Genomic DNA, 27,237 nt, shown 5'->3' with positions numbered 1-27,237 from the left:
CCTGAGGTGGACATTACTGCAGCCGGTTTAGGTCGGACCGCCAGTTTTCACAAGAGGTCACAGCAGGGCACGCAACGTGGCCCTATGGGTTGGGCGGGGCTCAAAAGTCGAGCCAGTGTCGCAGCCAGGGCCATTGTACCGGCTCGCCTCTTCCGGGCGGTAATGCTTCACGCCCCGTCGAGACCGGTATGAAAACCTTGGCGGGGCGCTGGAAACTGTCCGCCCGCCCGGAAGAGCACACCGCCATCATTGCCACCCCTCCGGGGCGAAAACAGAGACCAACAGGACCGGAAAATCCAGTCTTTGGAAGTTTCAGGGTAGATTCAGCACCCCCAAGCTCCCGGCGGAAAGTGGCTCTCAAAGGAATATGGATAGGCGAACCGGAACTGTGGCATTGTGCTCCTATCTTCAACTTACGCTCCCTTTGAGTGCAACTCCTTGCCGGGAAATGCAGCATCGGTGAATTTCTCGGTTAAGCCAGCTCCCTACCCAGTAAATCTCCAAAATGTTGAGCCAAATATTAGAAGGGCAAATTAATAGTGGTTTCCAGTCTTCAGCCAATAGGAGGTACTCTTGCAGTGAGGTGAAACAGATAGTTTATTTACCAAGCTCATTTTACTAAATGCCAAGACAGACGTTGAATTTGCAAGTTCTTTCTTGAACATTTGCTTTTACTGCACTTCACGCGGGTTATCGTGTGGGAAAAGATTCAGATGCTGTCTAATGAAAGGAACAATTTATGTGTCTCAGATATCTGGGCTAAGCATTAATGCATTATAAAGTAAGATAGAGATATGCACTTTCTCGTGAAGAACAGGTTGCATCAAAGCACTATCTTGTGAACGTATCAGTGCGTTCCCTGTAGTGTTGCAGTAACACTGTTCAATGAAGATTGTCATATCTTAGAGGGCACACACATCACATAGCCTGTAAAATGGCTGCAAGTTCCAGAGACCCTTGACCTGCTGGTCAGGTGACCTGCTCGTTATTAACTGCACTAGCTGCAGTAATACAGGCGTCCAGTGTGAAGCTACCAACATTACACTTCTCCCTCCTTAATGAAGAATTATTAAAACAAACAATCATCATACATAACTTTCATGGTTATACATAATAATGGATATGGACTTATTTTGCCATAGTTACAAATCAAGTTTAACCACTTGTTTTCTGTTTCGAAGAGGATACCTTCTCTCTCGAACAGAACCTTCCAAACTTGGTGTTGAATTTAAACTCATTCGAGGCTGATTCTGAGGGAAGTTTTCCCCCAAGGGATGCCCTTGATTTCCATTTGAACTCTCTCTAACTTCAGACTGTTTGTTTTCCTGATTCGGACTCAGACTTAAATTATGACTTTCTCTTAGATTTGTTTCCAGTATATTGGATGTAGGATATGCTGCTGGTGTATCAGAACTATCTGATGAGTCAAAATTTAATGGAATCACTCCCACCTTCAACTATTTCCATGACTGTGGGCAAAATATGATCAATGTGAACAAACCTAACCTGTCCATTATCAAACATCTTGACCAAATATGTGCTAGGACCACATATCTTCACCACTCTTCCTGGTAACCATTTTACCCATTTATGGTGATGGTTCTTCACTCTCACCTTCTAATTTAATTTCACACTTCTCTCTTTTACTCTACCTATATCATGATTCTCTGTCTGTCTTAATTGTGTCTCTTCTACGGACTGTGCCAAGTTTGGTTTTAACAATGAGAATCTGGTTCGTGGCTGTCGTTTGAGAAACAACTCTGCTGGTGTTCTACCAATAGTTGTGTGAGGAGTATTACGATACGTTATTAGAAAATTGGCCAATTTATGTTCCAAAGACAATTGTCGTTTCTTTGGATTTGGATCCAACATTTGTTTGACGAGGGCACGTTTTACAATTTGTACTTTACGCTTAACTGCACCATTCGAAGCAGGATGGTATGGTGGGACCTTGGTATGTTTCACACCATTTTTGCTCGTCAACAGTGCAAATTCTTCTGAACAAAATTGTGGTCCATTATCTGAAACAATTTCTTCGCGAAATGTCTAATGTTTTACATGTTGTTATTTTCCATATTGAAAACAACTTGACCCACTTCGAATGGCTATCAATCACAATGAACAATTGTTGCCCTTCTAGCTCAGCAAAATCGATATGTAGCCTTTGCCACCCACTGGGAGGCCATTTCCATGGCTGTAATGGTACTGATGGTGGTTGCTTGCTTACCGATTAATATGTCATACATTGACTGATGATGTACTCTATATCTTTATCAAGATCTGTCCACCATAAGTAACTGCGTGCCGAACTCTTGGTCAAGCACATTCCCAGCTGCTGGTCATGGAGGTCTCCTAATAATTTGGACCTGAATTTATTTGATATAACCACTCTTGCACCCAACATGATACAATATTTATCAATTGATAATTAATTCCGACAAATGAAGAATGGATGAATATCTTTGTCTGTTACATGGTTTGGCCATTTCATTTGCAATATAATCATACAGCTTTGACATAACTGGGTCACGTTTGGTTGCCCTCCCAATCTCTTCAGCTGTGTCTGCAGTTCATCGATGTATGAAAAATAGAACATCTTCCTTATCGGATGTAACTTGTGATGGGAAAGGCAATCTAGACATAGCATCAGCATTACTGTGATCAGCTGATCACCTGTATTCAATATCATATGTATATGCTGACAAAATCAAAGCCCATCTCTGCATTCGGGCTGCAGCCAATGTTGGAAATGGGGACTTTGTTTGGAGGATTGCTGTCAGGGGCTTATGGTCCGTAACGAGAGTAAACTTATGACCATACAAGTATTTATGGAACTTCTTGACTCCAAAAATTAATGCCAAAGTTTCCCTTTCGATTTGTGCCTAATTACGTTCACTGGCACTGAGAGTGCGTGGAGCAAAAGCAATTGGTCTCTCCTCCCCACTACGTAATACATGAGAGATTACTGCCCCAACTCCGTACGGAGAGGAATCACATGCTAGCTTAACCTCCTGAGATATGTCATAGTGAACTAACATGGTGCTCTCTACCAAGCTGCTTTTACCCTCCTTGAATGCTGTATCGCATTCTTTTGACCACTTCCAATGGACCTGTTTTTTCAATAGATCATTCAGTGGTTGTAACACTGTAGCCAAATTTGGTAGGAACTTCCCATAATATATCAAAAGACCCAAAAAAAGATCGAAGTTCAGTGACATTCTTGGGAGTGGGTGCATTTCTGATTGCATCCAATTTTTTCTTGGTTGGATGTAAACCATCTTTGTCTACTCTGTACCCTAAGTACTCCACTGAGTTTTGAAATAACTCACACTTGCGAGCAGGCACTCGTACTCTGTGCTTCTCTAGCCTTTAAGGACTTCATTCAATATGTTATTATGAATTTGCCTATTTGGTGCTGAAATTAGTATGTCATCTAAGTAACATACTACCCCTTTAATACCTTGCAAAATCTGGTTCATTACCCCTTGGAATATGGCAGGGGTGGAAGACACTCCAAATGGTAGCCTATTAAATTGATATAGGCCTAGAAGAGTATTTATAGTCAAGCATGACTTGGACACTTCATCTACTTCTTGCTGTAAGTAGGCATTCGTAGGATCAGTTTTGAGAAGATCTGACCACCTGTCAGTGTTGTGAACAAATCTTCTATATTTGGCAATGTATTGGGGACATTACCCTCTAGAACCTGGTTTACGGTTACTTTATAATCACCACACAATCTTACCTTACCAGCGGATTTAGGTACAACAACAATGGGTGTAGCCCAATTACATCGATCTATCTAAGAAATAATGTTCTCAGTCTCTAGTCTTTTGAGTTCTTGCTCAACTTTCTCCTTGAGTGCATATGGTACGGAACGTGGCTTGCAGTAAACTGATCTAGCGTCCTTCTGTACCCTGACACTCACCTTGAAGCCTTGGATCGAACTGCCCGTTTCACAGAACACCTTCGGATATTTCTTGATGACATCATCCTTTGACACAAATCTCGTTTCGACACGAAAAATCTCACTCCAATCCAGCTTCAGTGATCCTAACCAATTTCTTCCTAGTAAGGCAGACTTGTCTCTTGCCACTACTATTAGAGGCAAGCTCTGAACTTGATCCTTGTATTTCACCGGTACAGTGATATGACTACCACTGGAATGTTCTCTCCCGAGTAGCCTCGCAGCTCTAGCTTGGCTTTCTCCAATGGGAAATCCCGCAATTTGTCGCGGTATAGCGACTCCGGTACTACTCTCACAGATGCACCAGTGTCGATTTCCATGGGTATCTTGAATCCTGCAACATCCATGTGGATTATGATACTTTTCGAATCGCCGTTCATTAACCTCGTGCTCCTGATGACGTGTAACTCTAACATCTCCTCGTCCTGTTGTTGTTCTTCCATGCTATGTAGCCTCTGGGGATTTCTACTCATAGCTTTGAAGGCTGGTTTACCCTTCAGTCGGCATGCCTTCTCAAGATTCCCAGTTTTCCTGCAGACAAAACACTCTGCGTTCACATATGGATAACTTTGAGCACTGTGTTGTCCCAGGCACCGATAGCAGGACGTCAATGCTCTGTTCCCATTTCTAGTTTCTGAGACTTTGGGGCCCCACCGCCTTTTACTTTACACCTGCAGGCGATTCACCTCGGTTGTCTGATGATTGAAATTAGTATGAAATTCTTGGGAATATTGGTCGGCCATGCTCATCAACCTAACGTCTGACAAGCTAAATCAAAAGTCAAGTCAGACATTGTCAATAACTTCCTTCTGAATCGCATCATTTTTCATCCCACAAACAAAGCGGTCTCGCAATGCTCGGTTCTGAAACTCTCCAAAATTACAGTGAATAGATAGCTTTTTTAATGCTACAATGTACTCACTGATATTTTCTTCGGCCTTCTGATTTCGGATACCGAAACGATAACTTTTAGCAATTTCTAACGGAATGGAGCTGTATTGTTGTTCTAACTTAATTAGAATCTGTTTCAGCATTGTATCCTTTGGCTTGTCATGCACAATGAAATTTATCAGCATTTCATACAACTCGGGTCCGGCCTCAGTTAAGAATATAGCTCTTTTTCATTCTAACACCGCCAGGTTATTGTCTTCATTACTGGGAATTTCGATGATATTATTTGCAGCGACAAACATTTCTCTCTGATCCACATATGCTCTGAAACTTTCACTGTCACGTTGAAATTCCCCCACATGCCCTATAACTCCCATCGGGGCAGCCATTTTGACTCTGGCAGTTTAACCAAGTGCGCTCGTAATTTACCTCAGATTTGTAGCTGTTTCCAAAAACAGAGAAGTTCTCAAAGTCTCTCTGTCGGCTGGCTGAATCCTTCACCAACAAAAATTTCAGCTTTGTGTTATCGGATTACATTCCATTCCCGTTGCCAAGTGTCATATCTGAGAGAGCACACACATCACGCAGCCTGTAAAATGGCTACAGGTTCCGGTGACCCCTGACTTGCTCGTCAGGTGACCTGCTCTTTATTAACAGCATTAGCTGCAGTAATACAGATGTCCACAGCGTGGAGTTACCAACATTACAAAGATATACAGCAAATGGAAGGGAAAATCTAGTCCAGGAATATGAGAGTTGATGAATGTGCAGTGTTGCAACCTATACGCAGATATTTTGCCAAGAATGAAGCCAGTCCTGCTAGTAGAAGTGGTCATCCAGTTGTTATGTATAGTGACATTGTAACTGCGTTGAAAAAAAACATGCTTATGATTTCGTGGCAGCCAAATTGCGCACAGCAAGATCTCACAATCAGCAGTGTGATAATGACCAGATGATCTGCTTTAGTGATGTTGACTGAGGGATCAATATTGGCCAGGACACCAGAGAGAACTCCCCTGCTCTTCTTCAAAATAGTGTCGTGGGATCTTTTACGTCCACCTGAGAGAGCAGATGGTGCTTCAGCTCAAAGCCTCATCTCAAAGACATGATAATGGAAAAGAAACTCCCACCGTACATTCTGTCTGTATACCAGCTGGTGAACATGCGAAAGTCCAGCAAACCACGTGTGTCGATTTTGTACCATTCATTTCACTACTACAGGAACGGATTGCAAGAAAAATAACCAAAACACTATTAAAGGCAGACCATAACTGATTACTTTACAACCCTTTTCAAATAAAACAGTGTGTAGGAGACTAACCATGAAATATACATACATAGGATATAGGATACCCGGCACAGAAACAGGTCATTCCGCACAATCAGTCCATGCCGGTGAACAGTACACAGTGGCACCGAAATGAAGGGAATTATGGTTAATGTAAAGTGAGTTCACAAGGATTGCAAAAATTAAATAAAAAGCACAAATGCAGACTGCCAGTGACACCAGGTAGGTTTGTGGAAGATATTCCCAGAGATTCAGTGGCTAGGATCTGTGATAGTGACTTCACCATTATAAGAGTAATCCTGAAAAAATACAAAGCAACGCTTGTTTCTCCTAAAAGCATGTACACCTGTTTTATATCCTATCTATGTACATTTTTGGTTGTTTAGATTAAGAATAGCTCCTTAATCCTATGCTTCGGGAAGTAGCGTGATGAATACAATGATTTATTGCAACAAAAGTAGATTTCTGATCTAACAATTGATTCTTCAAAGCCTCTCCTGCACCATCAAGGCACAAGTCAGGAGTGTAATGAAATACTTTCCACTTGCCTGGATGGGTGGAGTTCATGAAGCTCGATACCATCCAGGACAAAGCAGTCCGCTTGATCGTCAGCCTCTTCACCACCTTAACCATCCACTCCCTCAAACAACGACGCACCCTGACTGCAGTGTGTACCACCTTTGAGAATGTAATGAGCAGGGTGGATCAAGAGGAACCAATGGACATGGTGTATTTGGATTTCCAAAAGGCATTCGACAAGGTGCCAAATATAAGGTTACTGCACCAGATAAGAGCTCACAGTGTTGGGGGTAATATATTAGCATGGATAGCGGATTGGCTAACTAACAGAAAACAGAGAGTCGGGATAAATGAATCGTTTTCGGGTTGGCAAACTATAATTAGTGGGATGCCGCAGGGATCGATGCTGGGGCCTCAACTATTTACAATCTATATTAATGACTTGGATGAAGGGACCGAGTGTATTGTAGCCAAATTTGCTGATGATATAATGATCGGTGGGAAAAGAAGTTGTGAAGAGGACACGAGGGCTGGAATCTTCTCAACCTGGTGAGTGCAGGTTTGGAAGTGGGCCCGCTGTCAAAATGGCTTTGATTGACAGCGGGTCGAGATCCTGCTGTAAACCGCCTCCATGTAATTTTCTCAACTGTAAGTTCGGCGTTCTCATAGCCGACCCGACAGCAAGTGGCGGGACAGGTAATTTACATAATTAAAAAGTACTTAAATGGTCATTAAGATGGTTAAAAGCAGGCACGTACAATTTTATCTTTTGACGGCTTTGCCATCCCTTGGGTTTCACACCAGGTAATTGTCCCAGATTCTCAGTGACTCTCTATTGCTTTGGCTAGTTGACAGCTGCAGAATTGGTACAAAATAAATCATTTCACAGCTGTTCATTTACAATGTCAGAAGATGAAGCCTTTAGGTTTTGGAAACGATTTGTGAGCTGTATGCACTTTGTAAGTGTTTGCAGTAAACTCTCTATTCACTGTCACTTCCTTGGAGCAACCACTCTCACCATTGACAGAGCACTTCTGTCATCTACCTCACCTGCCATCTATTCCAGCAGCATCAGTGCCCTTGAAAACATCTCACCTTGGTCCTCAGCATCCGACCACGATCAGCCCCAACAGCAACATCACTCAACACACCAGTATCACTACCAACAACACCAACCTTCTCCGCAGTGAAATGGGGAACTGATAATGTAGAAAGAGAGTGAGAGAGAGGGATGTGTGGAGGTGCAAGGTAAGTTGGTGTGAGAAAGGATGTGCAGGGGTCGAGCAGGCAAGGCATAGTGATGGGTATGTGATAAATAGCACAGCAGGATGAGGTTGAGTGTTGCTTTGCAGTAACGTTTTGTGGTCTGCTGAGATCATTGAAGGGTTTGCGCCATTGCAGCCAGGTCCTCCTGACGACATCCCGGCTTGTGCCTTCCCGTGCAAAGTGCAACCAGGCTGCGTTGCTCTCCGGGATGAGGTCCCTTCTGCCCATTAGAAGGGAAGAGGCCCACCCTGCATGCTGTGCGGACCTCCATAAGCATTTAGAGGGAGTCATGAGAGAGTCTGGGTGCAGCTGTGCACCTCAGTGCAGTGCTTTTCAGTGTTTGCAGCTCCTCAATGCTGCAGGACACTGACAGAGCAACTGTCAACTCCATTGTGGACATGGTCCCTTTAAGGCAACCGGCTGATGACACATCATCAATTGACGTCATCAGACCGACGTCCTGTTAATTGGCCGGGAAGCCTGCCGGGCGGGCTTAACAAGCCCCATCCTGGGAAGATACCGGAGAGAAAGCCAGTTTGAGTTGGGAGTGGGCTTTCCACTGCCAATACCCGGCCACATCGATCCCGCTGCGTGTGGAGAAATCGCGGCCAAAGACTCTGCAAAAGGAAATAAATGAGTTAAGTGAATGGACAAAAGTTTTGCGGATTGAGTATAATGTGGGAAAATGTGAAATTATCCACTTTGGTACAAAGAATAGAAAAGCAGAATATTATTTAAATCATAGAATCATAGAAATTTACAGTGCGGAAGGAGGCTATTTTGGCCCATCGTGTCCACGCCAGCCGACCAAGAGCTATCCAGCCTAATCCTACTTTCTAGCTCTTAGTCCATAGCCCTGTAGTTTATGGCACTTTAAGTGCACTTCTAAGTACTTTTTAAATGTGGTGAGGGTTTCTACCTCTACCACCCTTTCAGGCAGTGAGTTCCAGACCCTCACTACCCTCTGGGTGAAGACATTTTCCCTCATATCTCCTCTAAACCTCCCTCAAATTACTTTAAATCTATGTCCCCTAGTTATTGACCCCTCTGCCAAGGGAAACAGGTCCTTCCTATCCATTCTATCCAGGCCCCTCATAATTTTATTCACCTCAATCAGCTCTCCCCTCAGCCTCCTCTGTTCCAAAGAAAACAGACCAAGCATCTCCAATCTTTCCTCATAGCCAAAATTCTCCAGTGCAGGCAACATTCTTGTAAATCTCCTCTGCACCCTTTCTAGTGCAATCACATCTTTCCTGTAATGTGGTGACCAGAACTGCACACAGTACTTCAGCTGTGACCTAACCAGTGTTTTGTACAGTTGAAGCAGAACCTCCTTGCTCTTGTATTCCATGCCTTGACTAATAATGGCAAGTATTCCATATGCCTTCTTAACCACCTTATCTACCTGCCCTGCTACCTTCAGGGATCTATGGACCTGCACTCCAAGGTCCCTTTGTTCCTCGACATTTTTCACTGTCCTGCCATTTAATGTGTATTCCCTTGCCTTGTTAGCCTTCCCCAAATGCATTATCTCAAACTTATCCGGATTGAATTCCATTTGCTCCTGTTCCACCCACCTGACCAGTATATTGATATCTTCCTGCAATCCACAGCTTTCTTCTTCATTATCAACCACACAGCCTATTTTAGTGTCATCTGCAAACTTCTTAATCAAACTCCCAACATTCAAGTCCAAGTCATTGATATATACCACAAAAGGCAAGGGACCCAGCACTGGATACAACATTCCAGTCACAAAAACACCCAGCAACCATTACCCTTTGCTTCCTGCCTCTGAGCCAATTTTGGATCCAACTTACCACTTTGCCCTGGATCCCATGCACTTTTACTTTCATAACCGGCCTGCCATGGGGGACCTTATCAAAAGCTTTGCTAAAATCCATATGCACTACATCAAATGCACTACTCTCATCGACCCTCCTGGTTACATCCTCGAAAAATTCAATCAAGTTAGTCAGACACGACCTTCCCTTAACAAATCCAGGCTGACTGTCCTTTCCAAATGAAGATTTATCCTGTCCCTCAGCAATTTTTTCAATAATTTTCCCACCACTGAGGTTAGGCTGATTGGCCTGTAATTTCTCGGTCTATCCCTTTCTCCCTTTTGAAACAATGGTACAACATTAGCAATCCTCCAGTCCTCTGACACCATACCTGTAGCCAGAGAGGATTGGAAAATGATGGTCAGAGCCTCTGCTATTTACTCTTTTACTTCTCTTAACAGCCTGGGATACATTTCATCTGGGCTTGGGGATTTATCCACTTTCAAAGCCCCTTAATACTTCCTCTCTACTATGCTTATCTTGTCTCCTCCTCCCTCATTGCAAAATATGCATAGCCCCTCTCTTTTGTGAAAATAGATGCAAAGTATTCATTAAGAATCATACCCACATCTTCTGCCTTCACACACAGATTTCCTTTGTGGTCTCCAATAGGCCCCACTCTTTCTCCTATGGAGAGACACTATAGAATGCTATGGTACAGAGGAAACTGGGGTCCTTGTGCATGAAACACAAAAAGTCAGCATGCAGGTACTGCAAGTAATTAGGAAGGTAAATGGAATGTTGGCTTTTATTGCAAGGGGGATGGAGTATAAAAGTAGGGAAGTCTTGCTACAATTGTACAGGGCATTGGTGAGACCACACCTAGAGTACTGCGTACAGTTTTGGTCTTATTTAAGGAAGAATATACTTGCATTAGAGGCAAGTCAGAGAAGGTTCACCAGGTTGATTCCTGAGATGAAAGGGTTGTCTTATGAGAAAAGGTTGAGCAGGTTGGGCCTATACTCATTGGAGTTTAGAAGAATGAGAGACGATCTTATTGAAATGTATAAGATTCTGAGGGTGCTTGACAGGGTAGATGCTGAGAGGATATTTCCCCTCTTGGGGGAATCTAGAACTAGGGGCCATAGTTTCAGAATAAGGGGTCGCCCATTTAAGATGCCAATAAGGAGAAATTTCTTCTCTTAGAGAGTCGTGAATCTTTGGAATTCTCTGCTCCAGGGAGCTGTGGAGGCTGGGTCATTGAATATATTCAAGGCAGATTCTTGAGGGGAGTCAAGGGCTATGGGGAGCAGGCAGGGAAGTGGAGTTGAGGCTAGGATCAGATCAGCCATGATCTTATTGAATGGGTGGAGCAGACTCGAGGGGTCGTATGGCCTACTCCTGCTCCTATTTCTTATGTTCTTATCTACAAGATACACTGCAGCAACTCGCCAAGGCTTCTTAGACAGCACCTCCCAAACCCACAACCTCCACCATCTAGAATGACAAGGGCAGCAGATGTATGGGAACACCATAATTTCTAAGTTCATCTCCAAACCACACACAACTTGGACATATATCATCCGTGTCTTCATCATCGCTGGCCAACATCCTGGAATTCTCTTCCTAACTTCATGGTGAGAGCACTTTTACCACATGGATCAACCTACCCATCGATTGGTCCATCTATCTTTTGAATGTATCCGCAAAACGGCTTCAAGCATGCCCTAGTAGATAAAATGCCATTAGCATTAACATGATAATGGGATGAATACAAAAAATGGTCATGACAGGCCTAAAATGAACCCAAAATTTAACTGGGAGCCTAATAAAGTGTGTAATAAGAATTGGCACATAGTGTAAAGAATGTCAATCAGTAGAAACCTTGATGACAGATTTAATAGAGTTCTCCCATGGATTAAACTTAGAGCGATAACTGCAACTGATTTTTCAACAAACGTTCAATACTAACTTGATATTGCACATGAGCAGTGCTTTTAGGTGAGTGCTATTGATGTTTAATAGTTCACGAAAGAAAGAGAGGCAGTGATAAGGAAAGAATGCAGACTCTCAAAGCCTGGAATGCTTTTTAGATTGCATGCTTTATTAGTGTGAGGAAAGTATTCTGTTCCCAAGTTGATTGTTCACAGGTACCAGCATTGCTAATTTTACAGAATAAGGGAAATGGAAAGCTATTTGTCTGCATTTCGAGATATAGCAGGCCTTCCTTGCATAACCCGATCATTTAATTGTGATACTGCACAAACCACTCTTATTGGCAAAGAAATAAAGCCTAATTTTTAAATTGATTCGGCTGCAACATCATTTTTTTCCCTAATGATAACACTAGGGGATACAAGTCCTCTGGTTGCCAAGGGTAACGCGATTGCAAATGCACCATAAATGCCTTTTGCCACATCCGATGACCCCACGACCACTATTAGACTAGCTGTGTGACCCAGAATTTGCAGTCAGCGGTGAAGCAACGGTGTCACCACTGTCCTCGAAGAAAGGTGCCCACAAAGATCTAGTGATCTCTGAAGTGTGAATTTCACCTTTCCCACTGGTACTTTGAATCTGGTGCCAAATCAAGCGAAACTCCAGTGTCCATCAACAGTGATGTCATCAAGTGGGCTGAACAGCCAATCATATTGAAGAATTCTTGTACAGCAAACCAGGAAGTAAAATGCACAGATTCGAATTTACTTTTCATAAATTTTACAGAAAGCGAAATAAAGATTGGGACGTACACATAGGGTTAAGGTAGGAGCCAAAATATCATAAACAAACTTAATTGTTTATTAAACCATGTAATTCATAATCATTTTAATGGAAACATTTGACATTCTACTAATATAAAATTAGTTTTTCGGAGCTGGAACGATTGTTCAGTTGTGAATACGCAGTTACACCTCTTTCACAAGGCTTCATTTTTCCAGGGCGGGTGAGGTGGGGGGAGGAGGGGCAGGAAGTTAAACAGCGAAAGTCCAGCATAATAGGTTTCATCCTTCAGTGTGGTTTGAACTGATTTCCAGCTCTGGGGAGTTCCACAGCAACCGGTGGCGGAGGAGGCAATGACTGACCACAACTTCCGCGCTTGTCAGGATCCCAGAAGTTACTGTCACTTTCCGAGGAGTAATGACGGCGACCAGTGACAGTTCCACTGTCATTACCATCGCAAAATCCAGGCCATTGTGCCGAATTTGATTCAGGTAAACGTTGGGAAGACTGAAGTCATCCTTTTCTTTCCTGGCCTAAAACTTTGAATCTTTGACATCACCTCTATCCCCCATTCTGGCTGCTCACTCTGGTTTAATTGAGCTGTGTGTAATTGAATGTTTTGTTTGGCCCCCAAGCTGAGTTTCAAATCCTTCATCCTATCGTTAACAAGACTCCCAACATTACCAAAGCCCACAACCATGCCTTCATCACCTCCAGACTCCATTTCTGCAATGCTGGATGCAGATGACCACATGTCATTGGTATATTAAGGGAGCAGTAACCCTTTTCTGATGATAAGAGGCCCATGACCTATCGGGTCGCAAATGATGGTGGTGAAGCCAATGGCACCTTTCATTGGACTAATAAATGGAGTTTGGCACGAGTAAATTAACTGGGTCTGCCTCCCCAGCTACCGCTGGGGGCTTATAAAATGTGTGGTGAATGGCTCTATCTGCGATACCTGTAATGAAGCTGGGAACTGCATCCAGGCTGATTAATTAATGCCTCCTCCTGATAAAGAAAGAAAGACTTACATACATTTATACTGCACCTTTCACTACTTCAGGAAGTCCCAAAGTGCTTTACAGCCAATGAAGTACGACTAATAATAACAACTTTTATTTATATAGCGCCTTTAACATAGTAAAACATCCCAAGGCGCTTCACAGCAGTGTTACGAGACAAAACAGATAAATTTCACACCGAGCCACAAAAGAAAAAATTAAGGCAGATGACCAAAAGCTTGGTTGAAAAGGTAGTTTTTAAGGAGCGTCTTAAAGGAGGAAAGAGAGGTAGAGAAGCGGAGAGGTTTATTGAGGGAGTTCCAGAGCTTAGGGCCCAAATAGCTGAAGCCACCAATGGTTGAGCAGTTATAATGAGGGATGTTCAAGAGGACAGAATTTGAGGAGTGCAGACATCTTGTGGGGTTGTGAGGCTGAAGGATGTGATTGCAGGAAGGATGTGATTGCACCGGAAAGGGTACAGAGGAGGTTTACGAGGATGTTGCCGGGAGTGGAGCATCTTAGCTATGAGGACTCTTTGGATAGGCTGAGTTTGTTTTCCTTGGAACAGAGGAGGCTGAGAGGAGACCGCATTGAGGTGTATAAAATTATGAGGGGCCTAGATATAGTGGAAAGAAAGGGCATATTTCCCTTCCCAGAGCCAGGAGGCATAAAATTAAAGTAATTGGTAGAAGGTTTAGAGGGGATTTGAGGGGAAATTTCTTCATCCAGAGGGTTGTAGGGGTCTGAACTCACTACCTGAAAGAATGCTACAGGCAGAAACCCTCATAGCATTCAAAAAGTACTTTGATGAGAACTTGAAGTGCTGTAACCTACAGGGCTACGGACCTAGAGGTGAAAAGTGGGATATGAGGCTGGAAACTCATTTCAGGCTCAAATGTGACACCTAGGTTGTAAACAGTCTTGTTCGCCCTCAGTTTGTGGCGGGGACCAAAGACAATGGCTTCGGACTTCCCAATACATAATTGGAGAAAATTTCTGCTCATCCAGTACTGGATGTCAGAAAAGCAATCTGACAATTTAGATACCAACCAGGGATTGAGAGAAGTGGTGGAGAGGTAGAGCTAGGTGTCGTCAGCCTACATGTGGAAACTGACTCCGTGTTTTCGGATGATATCGCCAAGGGGCAGCTTATAGATGAGAAATAAGAGGGGCCAAAGACAGACCCTTGGGGAACATCAGAGGAAACGATGTAGGAGTGGAAAGAGAAGCCATTGCAGGAGATTTTCTGGCTACGATTAGATAGATAAGAATGGAATCAGGTGAGTGCAATCCCACCTAGCTGGACATTGGGGAGAGGCGTTGGAGGAGGATAGAGTGGTCAGTTGTGTCAAAGGCTGCAGACAGGTCCAGAAGGACGAGAAGGGATAGTTTACCTTTGTCACACTCACAGAGGATGTCATTTGTGACTTTGATGAGAGCCGTTTCGGTACTATGGCAGGGGCAAAAACCAGATGGAAGGGATTCAAACATCATGGAAAGATGGTCACGGACAGGAAAGGGAGTTGGAGATGGGGCGATAGCTAGCAAGCAAAGTGGGGTCAAGGGTTGTTTTTTTGAGGAGAGGGGTGATGACAGCAGACTTGAGGGAGAGGGGATCAGTACCCGAGGAGAGAGAACTGTTAACAATATCGGCTAACATGGGAGCTAAAAAAGGAAGTTGGATTGTCAGCAGTTTAGTAGGAATAGGGTCAAGGGAACAGGAAATGAGTCTCATAGACAAGATGAGCTTGGAGAGATCAAGAGGGGAGATCAAAAGGAAACTAGAGAAAGATGTGAGTTTGGGGTTAGGGCAGGTGGGAGCCTCAGATGAAGTTTGACCCTGTGGGATGGATGAAGGAAGGGCACTCGCAGAAGCAGCTGGTTGGATGGTCTCAATCTTTGTGACAAAGAAATCGATGAGCTCCTCGCACTTGTTGTTGGAGGTGAGTGTAGTGGAGACAGGGGAGAGGGGTTTAAGGAGACAGTTAGCAGTAGAGAATAGAAGCCGGGGTTATTTTTGCAATCCGGAATGATCCTGTAATAGTGAGCAGTTTTTAGTGACAAGAGTAGGAACTGATAATGTTTTGTGTGCTTGAGCCAGATCTGGCGGTGAATGGCTAAACCAGTTGTCCGCCACATCCGTTCAAGTCTGCGCCCTTTTGACTTGAGGGAGCGAAGATGAGGCCTGCACCAACATAGGAGGGAGTAATCTTTTTAATCGGGACTAGGGCATCAAAGGTGGTGGTGAGGGTGTGGTTGAGCAGATCGGTGGCTGCTGGAATGTCATTGTTAAAAGAGGGCCAAAGGTTGGACAGTTTAAGTTTTAAAGTGTTAAAGTGCAGTCACTGTTGTAATGTAGGATACCTGGAAGGATGCAGTGGTGTTGAAGTTCGGCGTGGTGGTCACTTTCCCTTCCTCTGAATGCTCTTTCCAGATGTTGCTCCTTGACGGTGGATCAGGCTGCAGGAGCCGATAGGGACTTGGGATTGCATTCAGGCACATTCTCCGTGGAAACTGGTTTCACCAACTCTGCTGTACAGACACTGCACTAGGTGGCAGTGAATCCTGAAGTACAGGCTCCTGTGCATCGAATCACATGACCTGTGGTCTGCTGGTCATTCAGCTGTTTCTCCTCGACAGAATCAAGGAACGGAGCACTCGATGGCGCACCAGTTCACAGAACGATTCCTCTTCAAAAATTTTCTTCAGCTATCTTCTGTTCTATTCAGCCCTTGAACTGCTACCTCACTCTAGTGCTTTTAAACCAATGTCAATTGCGGGGAATTAACACAATGTGCAAATCAAGTCATTTTTGAGCAAATTTGCATTCCCAATTAACTGTTGATTAACATGAATTGAACAAGCTAAAAAGCAATTAACACAAAGTCAGTGTATTAACGTGCATCAAAACCAGAAAGGAGAAAGAGAAGGAGAAAGAGCTTGCATTTAAATCGCAATGTTGACGTCCTTGGGACATCCCAAGACACTCGACCGCCAATGAATTATTTTTGAAGTATAGCTACTATCGTTATGTAGGGGCCTCAGTTTAATGTCTCATCTTATGAGCAATTTGAGTAGCACACACTGTCCTTTAACACCAACTCGCAAAATTACTGAGCATTAATCCATAATTAAGAATGTGCCAGCTGTAATTCAGAGAGTAAATCCAAACCCCAATAATTGCTAAAAGTGAACTACATAAATATATCCGCTCATAACTCACCTGCCATTTTGTGATGCATTATCTCAAGGATGTGCAAGCTCTGTAGGCCACACAACCAGAGATCCTCAGGGACCACATAACATTGAAATCCATGATCCCATTCATTTGCACATGTTGCAAGTTGCTGATACTAACAGCCCCTGGTGTTCTGATTTAGGATTGATTCACCAATGAAGCAAGAGTATTAAGAACAGCCCTTTCCAAACCACCAGGCCCACAAAGATCAAACAAGAAAAAGCAACAAATAAAGAAAGAAGAAAGGACTTGCATTTATACAGCATCTTTCACAACCTCAGGATGTCCCAAGGCGCTTTACATCCAATCGAATATTTTTGAAGTGTAGTCACTGATGTAATGTTGCCAATTTATGCTTAACAATGAGATAATGACAACATAATCTGTTTTTTAGTGATGTTGGTTGAGGGATAAATATTGGTCTGGAGTCCGCCCTGCTCTTCTTTGAAAATGTTTACGTTACCTGAATGGGGACTTGGTTTAACATCTCATCCGAAAGACGGCACCTCTGACAGTGAAGCAATCCCTCAGTACTGCACTTGAGTGTCAACCGAGATTATGTGGTCACGTCTCTGGACTTTTGGTTAAACACACAACCTTCTAACTCAGGCGTTGGATCACATCTGACACTTAAAAAATGGAAATGCAAATAGGTTTGAGTTGGCTGGGCATCAAGGGTCGGATTGCCAGGGTTTGCAGGCCGCAATTGGCCCTCATGGTTAGACTCCTATGAACCTTTCAGATTGGTTATAACTGTGGCAGTAGACTGATCAGGGTATATTTTCTGGCTTGCACTGGTCCCACATAAATGGTTAATGCATTTGAACTAAATTTTTCTGTGTGATTTCTAAGACAAGCATTAACCAATTTATTTTAAATGTTTGAATGGAAATAGGAGCTGGTTGGAAAATATGTTCTATTCTGAATATGTCAGAAATGTATTGATTTATTTGTAGTGGATGTTTTTGTGATATATTCTTTATGACATCACAAACACACACATATAAGATGTCTCCAACATGAACTTGCCAGGTGACTTAGTCACATGATGCTTTTATTGTATTTACATCAGCAGTTGCATTACCACAGAAGGCCACTAGGTGGATCAGTAGTCCACTCAGTGGAGCTCTCTCCTTAATGAAGAAGTAATTATAACAAAATAATCATCATACATAACTTGCATGGTTATACACAACAAAATATAAGGGCTAGAATTTCCTTAAATACCATCATCGCTGGATTGTCGCCCAAAAAGATCACTAAGATTCTTCAATTAACGTCGGTGAAAAATTGCATAAAAAAAGGAAAAAATACCGCCTGGCGAGAAAACGGTACTTACAGGTAGATTAAATGCGATTCTCGGCAAGTCAGGCGGTTCTTAACCAAATTGGGTGATAAGTATTCAAATTTAGACCGAGGCTGCGGTTCGGCCTAGGGAGGGGGGAAAACACATTTTTTTTCTAGAAACAAAAAATAAAAAAATCAGAAAACATTCTCAAAGACCCTTTTTAAATTAATCGCTGTAAATTAATTTTAAATAATTATAAAAAGCCCTTTAACTTACCTTTCTTTGCAGGGCTACTTACCTACCGCCCAGTTTCAGCTGCTTCTCGTGGGCATTTTTGTTTCATAGAAACATAGAAACATAGAAAATAGGTGCAGGAGTAGGCCATTCGGCCCTTCTAGCCTGCACCGCCATTCAATGAGTTCATGGCTGAACATGCAACTTCAGTACCCCATTCCTGCTTTCTCGCCATACCCCTTGATCCCCCTAGTAGTAAGGACTTCATCTAACTCCTTTTTGAATATATTTAGTGAATTGGCCTCAACAACTTTCTGTGGTAGAGAATTCCACAGGTTCACCACTCTCTGGGTGAAGAAATTCCTCCTCATCTCAGTCCTAAATGGCTTACTGCTTATCCTTAGACTATGTCCCCTGGTTCTGGACTTCCCCAACATTGGGAACATTCTTCCTGCATCTAACCTGTCTAACCCCGTCAGAATTTTAAACGTTTCTATGAGGTCCCCTCTCATTCTTCTGAACTCCAGTGAATACAAGCCCAGTTGATCCAGTCTTTCTTGATAGGTCAGTCCCGCCATCCCGGGAATCAGTCTGGTGAACCTTCGCTGCACTCCCTCAATAGCAAGAATGTCCTTCCTCAGGTTAGGAGACCAAAACTGTACACAATACTCCAGGTGTGGCCTCACCAAGGCCCTGTACAACTGTAGCAACACCTCCCTGCCCCTGTACTCAAATCCCCTCACTATGAAGGCCAACATGCCATTTGCTTTCTGAACCGCTTGCTGTACCTGCATGCCAACCTTCAATGACTGATGACACCCAGGTCTCGTTGCACCTCCCCTTTTCCTAATCTGTCACCATTCAGATAATAGTTTGTCTCTCTGTTTTTACCACCAAAGTGGATAACCTCACATTTATCCACATTATACTTCATCTGCCATGCATTTGCCCACTCACCTAACCTATCCAAGTCGCTCTGCAGCCTCATAGCATCCTCCTCGCAGCTCACACTGCCACCCAACTTAGTGTCATCCGCAAATTTGGAGATACTACATTTAATCCCCTCGTCTAAATCATTAATATACAGTGTAAACAGCTGGGGCCCCAGCACAGAACCTTGCGGTACCCCACTAGTCACTGCCTGCCATTCTGAAAAGTCCCCATTTACTCCTACTCTTTGCTTCCTGTCTGACAACCAGTTCTCAATCCATGTCAGCACACTACCCCCCAATCCCATGTGCTTTAACTTTGCACATTAATCTCTTGTGTGGGACCTTGTTGAAAGCCTTCTGAAAGTCCAAATATACCATATCAACTGGTTCTCCCTTGTCCACTCTACTGGAAACATCCTCAAAAAATTCCAGAAGATTTATCAAGCATGATTTCCCTTTCACAAATCCATGCTGACTTGGACCTATCATGTCACCTCTTTCCAGATGCACTGCTATGACATCCTTAATAATTGATTCCATCATTTTACCCACTACCGATGTCAGGCTGACCGGTCTATAATTCCCTGTTATCTCTCTCCCTCCTTTTTTACCCACGGGTCACCGCTGAGCCCAAACTTGGACGGTAGCGTTGTTTTCAGTGGTGTATGTCGGCGATCCACTCCCCAGCGATATTTTGAAAATGGCGGTGGAACTCTTTATAAATGAAGTGGAAATTTTCACCGCGTGGTTTTCCGCTGAAAACGAGCAGTACCGCCAGAAAACCGCTGGAAATGAAGTGGAAATTTAAGCCCGTGGACATATTTTGCCATATTTACAAATCAAACTTAACCACTTGTTTTCTGTTTTGAAGAGGATACCTTTGCTCTTGAACAGAACCTTCCAAACATGGTGTCGAACTTAGACTCATTCTAGGCTGAGCCTGAGGAGAGTTTTCTTCCAAGGGTAAACCATGATCTACATTTGGACTCGCTACAACTTCAGACAGTTTTTCTGCCTGACTCAGACTCAGACTGAAATTCTGACTTTCTCTGGATTTGTTTCTAGTACATCTGATGTAGGAATTGCTACTGCTAATCTACTTGTAACAAGACCATCTAATTCATCAGAAATAATTGAATCATTCCAACTTTCAACTCCTTCCACATCTGTAGGTAAAATATGATCAATGTGAGCAAACCTAACCGTTCCATGGTCAAACATCTTGACCAAATATGTGCGAGGGCCACATATCTTCACTATTCTTCCTGGTAACCATTTTAACCATTTATGGTGATGGTTCTTCAATCTAACCTTCTGATTTAATTTCACATTTCTCTCTCTTCCTCTACCTCTATCATGATTCTATTTCTGTCTTAATTGTTTCTCTTCTACTGACTGTGCCAGGTTTGGCTTTAACAACGATAACCTGGCTGTCATTTGAGAAACAACTTTGCTGGTGTTCTACCAGTAGTTGTATGAGGAGTATTACAATAAGTGATTACAAAATTTGCTAATTTGTGGTCCAATGACAACTGCTGTTTCTTTGGATTTGGATCCAACATTTGCTTGATGAGGGCACGTTTTACAATTTGTACTTTGCGCTCTGCTGTACCATTTGAAGCAGGTTGTACGGTGGAACTTTGGTATGTTTCACACTGTTTCTGCTCATTCTGAACTGCAAATTCTTCTGAACAAAATCAGACACAATTTCTTCTGCGAGGCCATATGAAGAAAACAAACTTCACAAATTGCCTCATGTTTTACTTGTTGTTATTTTCCACATGGGAAACACCTTTACCAACTTCGAATGGCGATCCATCAAAATGAACAATTGGTTGTCCTTCTAGCTCAGCAAAATCTATGTGTAACCTTTCCCACACCCTGGGAGGCCATTTCAATGGCTGTAATGGTACTGATGGTGGTTTCTTGCTTACCGATTGACATGTTCTACACTGACTAACAATGTACTCTATATCTTTATCTAGATCTGGCCACCATAAGTAACTGCATACAAAACTCTTGGTCAAGCGCATTCCCAGATGCTGTTCATGAAGATCTCCAAACAATTTGGACCTGAACTTGTTTGGAATAACTGCTCTTGCACCCCACATGATACAATCTTTATCCACTGATAATTCATTCCTACGAACAAAGTATGGATGAATACCTGGTTTGACCTGCCATTTGCTATGTAATCATACACCTTTGACATAACTGGTTCATGTTTAGTTGCTCTACCAATCTCTTCAGCTGTGACTGGCAGTTCATCAATGTATGAAAAATAGAACACTTCTTCCCTATTGGGTGTAATTTTCGATGGGGAGGGCAACCTGAACATAGCATCAGCATTACCATCTGACTTAAGTACAACAACAATGGGTGTAGCCCAATTACTTAGATCTATCTTAGTGATAATGTTCTCAGTTTCTAGTCTTTTGAGTTCTTTCTCAACTTTCTCCTTGAGTGCTTATGGTATGGGACGTGGCTTGCATTAAACTGGTCTAGCATCCTTCTGCACTCTGAAACTCACCTTGAAGCCTTGGATCGGACTGCCTGTTTCACAGAACACCTTTGGATGCATCTTGATGACATCAGCTTTCAATGCAAATCCTGTTTCAACATGAAAAATCTTATTCCAATCCAGCTTCAGTGATCGCAACCAATTTCTATCGATTAAGGCAGGCTTGTGTCCTGACACTACTAAGAGAGGCAAGCTCTGAAACTGATCCTTGTATTTCACCGGTACGGTGATACATCCTACCACAGGGATTTGCTCTCCTGAGTAGCCTCGCAGCTCTAACTTCAACTTTTCCAGTGGAAAATCACTCAACTTGTCGAGATATAGCGATTCCGGTACTAAGCTCACAGATGCACCAATGTCGATTTCCATGGGTATCCTGGTTCCTACAATACCTACTTGGATGACGATACTTCGAGAATTGCTGTTAGGTACTCTTGTGATCCTGATAACATGTATCCTCAAAACCTCCTTGTCCTGTTGCTTCTCTTCAATGCTGTGTAGTCTCTGGTGATTGTTACTTATAGCATTGAACATCGGTTTACTCCTCAGGTGGCATACCTTCACAAGGTGCCATATCCATCGACATAGCTGTCTGACAAGCTAAATCAAAAGTCAAGTTAGGGGTTGTCAACAACTTTTGTCTGATTTCTTCATTTTTTATCCCACAAATAAAGTGGTCATGCAATGTTCGGTCCTAAAAGTTTCCAAAATAACAGTGAATGGATAGCTTTTGTAATGCTATAATGTATGCACTTGATACCCTCATCAATGAATTGATCTTAGATTCCAAAATGATAACTTTCAGCAATTTCCAGGGTCTCAGGAAGTAGTGCTGTTCTAACTTGGTTAGAATTTCCATCAGTGGCGTGTCCTTTGGCATGTGGGTGCCTAGTCACGTGATACTTTTATTGTATTTACATCAGCAGTTGCATTACCACAGTAGTCCACTAGGTGGAGCAGTAATCCACTAGGTGGAGTGGTCTATTACAGTTTCATCTTGCCAAAAGTACTCTTACATTTTGATTTTCTTTTCAAGAAACTATTGGCCTGGAAAAGCAGCTATTTACATGTGAACAGCGGGTGGGGGGGGTGGGGGGGGGGTGGTGATGGGGAGGGTTTGCGGGGGGATGGGGGTGCAGATATCAATCCCTGCGCTTAAATGGTAAGGCCTGAGATGCACACAGTATTGGCCAGCAACAGGCAGGCGTAGCGCTCCTCAGGTAAGTGAGGAAGAGGGGCACCTGGGAAGGGGAGTGACCAGGAAAGGATGGGGTGGCCGGGTTGGGTGTGATCGGACTGGGAGGGAGAGGTGGTTGGGGAAGCAGTGGCTGGCAGCGACCCGCAATCTTTGAGTGTGAACTTACATTCAGGTACAGGGGTATGTATATTTTAAAATCTTACCTTGTTTGTTGCGGCCGGCTGCCTCAGGGCAAACCAATCTTGCATTGTGAGCCTCAAACAGACGTTAGGTGCCTTATTTGCATATGAAAAGGGCCTTATGTCTGTTTCAGGTGTGGGCACTGCACACTGATTTTTTTTTTACCTTTACCAATATGGGTGAGGGCACACTTCCAGCTCATAATGAGACTGAGCCATATTGAAGGTTTAGGAGACCGTTTAGCACCTGAAAAATGCACGCTATGCAACTGAATTTTATACACCATCCTACAAGGGGGTGTTTTGATACTCAGACACACATGGAAATTGTTATGTATCTGTAAAGCATGCACTCCCATGTTCTGCCACCAGGGAGCGCATCCCCTGAAGTCCCAAGGGATCCCAGCATCCCTTGGGAGCACTGTATATAAGCCGGCCCCTAAGGCCTGTTCGTCACTCTGGAGTGTCTTAATAAAGACTGAGGTCACTGTTACTTTAACCTCCTGTGTGCAGTCTCATCTGTGTTAGGAACACAGTAACTGGCGATGAGTATACGAATCCAACGCAAAGATGCAGCAAACTGTGGGCATCCTGGAGGAGTTCTCGGAGGGTGAGGACTGGGAAGCCTATGTCGAATGGCTAGACCAGTACTTTGTAGCCAACGATCTGGATGGAGAATGAAGCGCTGCAAAAAGGAGAGCGGTCCTCCTCACGGTCTGTGGGGCACCAACCTATCTTCTGGCTCTGGTGAAACCCACAGATAAGTCGTATGAGGAGCTGTGTACATTGGTTCGGGAGCATCTTAAACTGAGGGAGAGCGTGCTGATGGCGGGTATCGGTTCTACACGTGCCACCGATCTGAAGGTCAGGAAGTGGCGAGCTACATCGCTGAGCTAAGGCGACTTGCAGGACAATATGAGTTTGATGGCTACCTGGAGCAAATGCTCAGAGACTTTTTTGTACTGGGCATTAGCCATGAGACCATCCTACGAAAACTTTTGACTGTAGAGACACCGACCCTCAGAAAGGCCACTGCGATAGCACAGGTGTTTATGTCCACCAGTGATAGCACCAAACAAATCTCTTTGCACACAAGTGCTCGAAATGTTCATAAATTAACTAGAACTATGTTTGCGAGCAGAAATGTATAGGGCAGAAACCACGAGTCTGCAAATGCCAGCAGGCCTCTGGTGACCCAGATGACTCACAGTCCGCAACAAAGGAGGAATGCAAGGCAATTCACACCTTGTTGGCGTTGGGGAGGCTTCTATTCAGCCTATTTATGCTGCTTCAAAGAATATGTTTGCAAGAGCTGTGGAAAAATGGGGCTACTCCAATGAGCTTGCAGACGAGCTGCAAGCTCTGCAAAACCTGCTAACCACCATGTGGCAGAGGAAGATTGGTCCTTGGTGGATCAAAGCAATTTCGAGCCTCAGAGAGAGGAGGCAGATGCTGAAGTACATGGGGTGCACACATTTTTGACAAAATGTCCACCGATAACGCTAAATGTAAAATTGAATGGCTTACCCGTAGCCATGGAACTGGACACTGGCGCTAGCCAATCCATCATGAGTAAAAAGGTGTTTGAGAGACTGTGGTGCAACAAAGCACTCAGACCAGCCCTGAGCCCCATCCACACGAAACTGAGAACGTACACCAAAGAAATCATCACTGTCTTAGGCAGCGCCATGGTCAAGGTCACCTACAAGGGCATGGTGCATGAACTGCTACTCTGGATTGACCCGGGCGATGGCCCCACACTGCTTGGAAGGAGCTGGCTGGGCAAAATCCGCTGGAACTGGGATGACATCCGAGCGCTATCACACGTCGATGAGGCCTCATGTACCCAGGTTCTGAACAAATTTCCTTCCCTTTTTGAGCCAGGCACTGGAAACTTTTCTGGGGCAAAGGTGTGGATCCACTTGGTCCCAGAGGCATGACCCATTCACCACAAGGCGCGAGCGGTACCTCACATGATGAAGTGGAAATCGAGCTGGACAGGCTGCAACTCAAGGGCATCATCTCCCCAGTGGAATTCAGCGAGTGGGCCAGCTCGATTGTTCAAGTACTCAAAAGTGATGGCACGGTCAGGATTTGCGGCGTTTATAAAGTAACTATTAATCATTTCTCGCTCCAGGCCCAATACTCGCTACCTAAGGCAGACGACCTATTTGCAACACTGGCAGGAGGCAAGACGTTCACCAAGCTCGACCTGACTTCGGCCGACATGACACAGGAGCTGGAGGAGTCTTCGAAGGGCCTTGCCTGCATCAGCACACACAAGGGACTGTTCACCTACAACAGATGCCCATTTGGAATTCGGTCGGCTACAGCGATCTTCCAGAGAAACATGGAGAGCCTACTCAAGTTGGTACCATGCACGGTGGTTTTTCAGGATGACATATTGGTCACAGGTCGGGACACCGTGAGCACCTACAAAACCTGGAGGAGGTCCTCCAGCGACTGGATCACGTAGGGCCGCGGCTGAAGAGGTCGAAATGAGTCTTCATGGCAACAGAAGTGGAGTTTTTGGGGAGAAAGATCATGGCGGTCTGCATTCGGCCCATCAACGCCAAGACAGAGGCTATCAGGAACACACCCATGCCACAGAACGTCATGGAGCTGCGGTCGTTCCTGGGACTCCTCAACTATTTTGGTAACTTTCTACCGGGTTTAAGCACCCTCTTCGAGCCCCTACATGTGTTATTGCATAAAGGTGAGAACTGGGTATGGGAAAAAAACAAGTAATTGCTTTTAAGAAAGCCAGAAACATTTATGCTCCAACAAGCTGCTTGTATTGTATAATCCATGTAAAAGACTTGTGCTAGCATGTGATGCGTCGTCGTACGGAGTCGGGTGTGTATTACAGCAAGCTAACGTTGTGGGGAAGTTGCAACCTATCACTTATGCCTCCAGGAGCTTATCTAAGGCTGAGAGGGCCTCTAGCATGATTGAGAAAGAGGCATTGGCGTGTGTGTTCAGGGTAAAGAAAATGCATCAGTGCCTGTTTGGCCTCAAATTTGAGCTGGAAACCGATCACAAGCCCCTCATATCCCTGTTCCCTGAAAACAAGGGGATAAATACTGATGCCTCAGCCCGCATACAAAGGTGGGCACTCACGCTATCAGCGTATAGCTATACCATCCATCACAGGCCAGGCATTGATAACTGTGCAGATGCTCTCAGTCGGCTACCATTGCCTACCACGGGGGTATAAATGGCGCAGCCTGCAAACTTGTTGATGGTGGCGCAGCCCGCAGACTTGTTGATGGTCATGGAAGCGTTTGAAAATGATAAATCATCTGTCACGGCCCGCCAGATTAGGACTTGGACCAGTAAAGATCCTCTGCTGTCCCTAGTAAAAAACTGTGTCCTGCATGGGAGCTGGGCCAGCATCCCCATTGAAATGCAAGAGCTAATCAAGCCGTTCCAGTGGCGAAAGGACGAGCTGTCCATTCAGGCAGAGTGTCTGTTGTGGGGTAACTGCTTAGTGCTACCCAAAAAGGGCAGGGAGACGTTCATCTCGGACCTCCACAGCACACTCCCAGGTATAGTAATGATGAAAGCGATAGCCAGATCCCATGTGTGGTGGCCCGATATCGACTCTGACTTAGAGTCCTGTGTTCAGCAATGCAGCGTGTGTGCTCAGTTCAGCAACGCGCCCAGAGAGGCACCACTAAGTTTGTGGTCCTGGCCCTCCAGACCAAAGTCGAGGATCCATGTCGAGTATGCAGGCCCGTTTCTCGGTAAAATGTTCCTGGTGGTGGTGGATGCTTTTTCAAAATGGATTGAACTTGAAATAATGTCGAGAAGCACTGCCACCGCCACCATTGAAAGCCTGAGGGCCATGTTTGCCACCCATGGCCTGCCTGACATACTGGTCAGTGACAACGGGCCATGTTTCACCAGTGACGAATTTAAAGAATTCATGACCCGCAATGGGATCAAACATGTCACCTCGGCCCCGTTTAAACCAGCCTCCAATGGGCAGGCAGAGCGGGCAGTACAAACCATCAAACAGAGCCTTAAACGAGTCACAGAAGGCTCACTCCAAACACGCCTGTCCCGAGTACTGTTCAGCTGCCGCACGAGACCCCACTCGCTCACAGGGGTGCCCCCGGCTGAGCTACTCATGAAAAGAACACTTAAAATCAGACTCTCGCTGGTTCACCCCAACCTGCATGATCAGGTAGAGAGCAAGCGGCAG

Source organism: Pristiophorus japonicus, chromosome 8 (assembly GCF_044704955.1).
Source record: "Pristiophorus japonicus isolate sPriJap1 chromosome 8, sPriJap1.hap1, whole genome shotgun sequence".
In the NCBI taxonomy this organism is placed as follows: Eukaryota; Metazoa; Chordata; class Chondrichthyes; family Pristiophoridae; genus Pristiophorus; species Pristiophorus japonicus.
The sequence above is the reverse complement of the archived record's forward strand: the minus strand, read 5'-3'. Positions refer to the sequence as shown.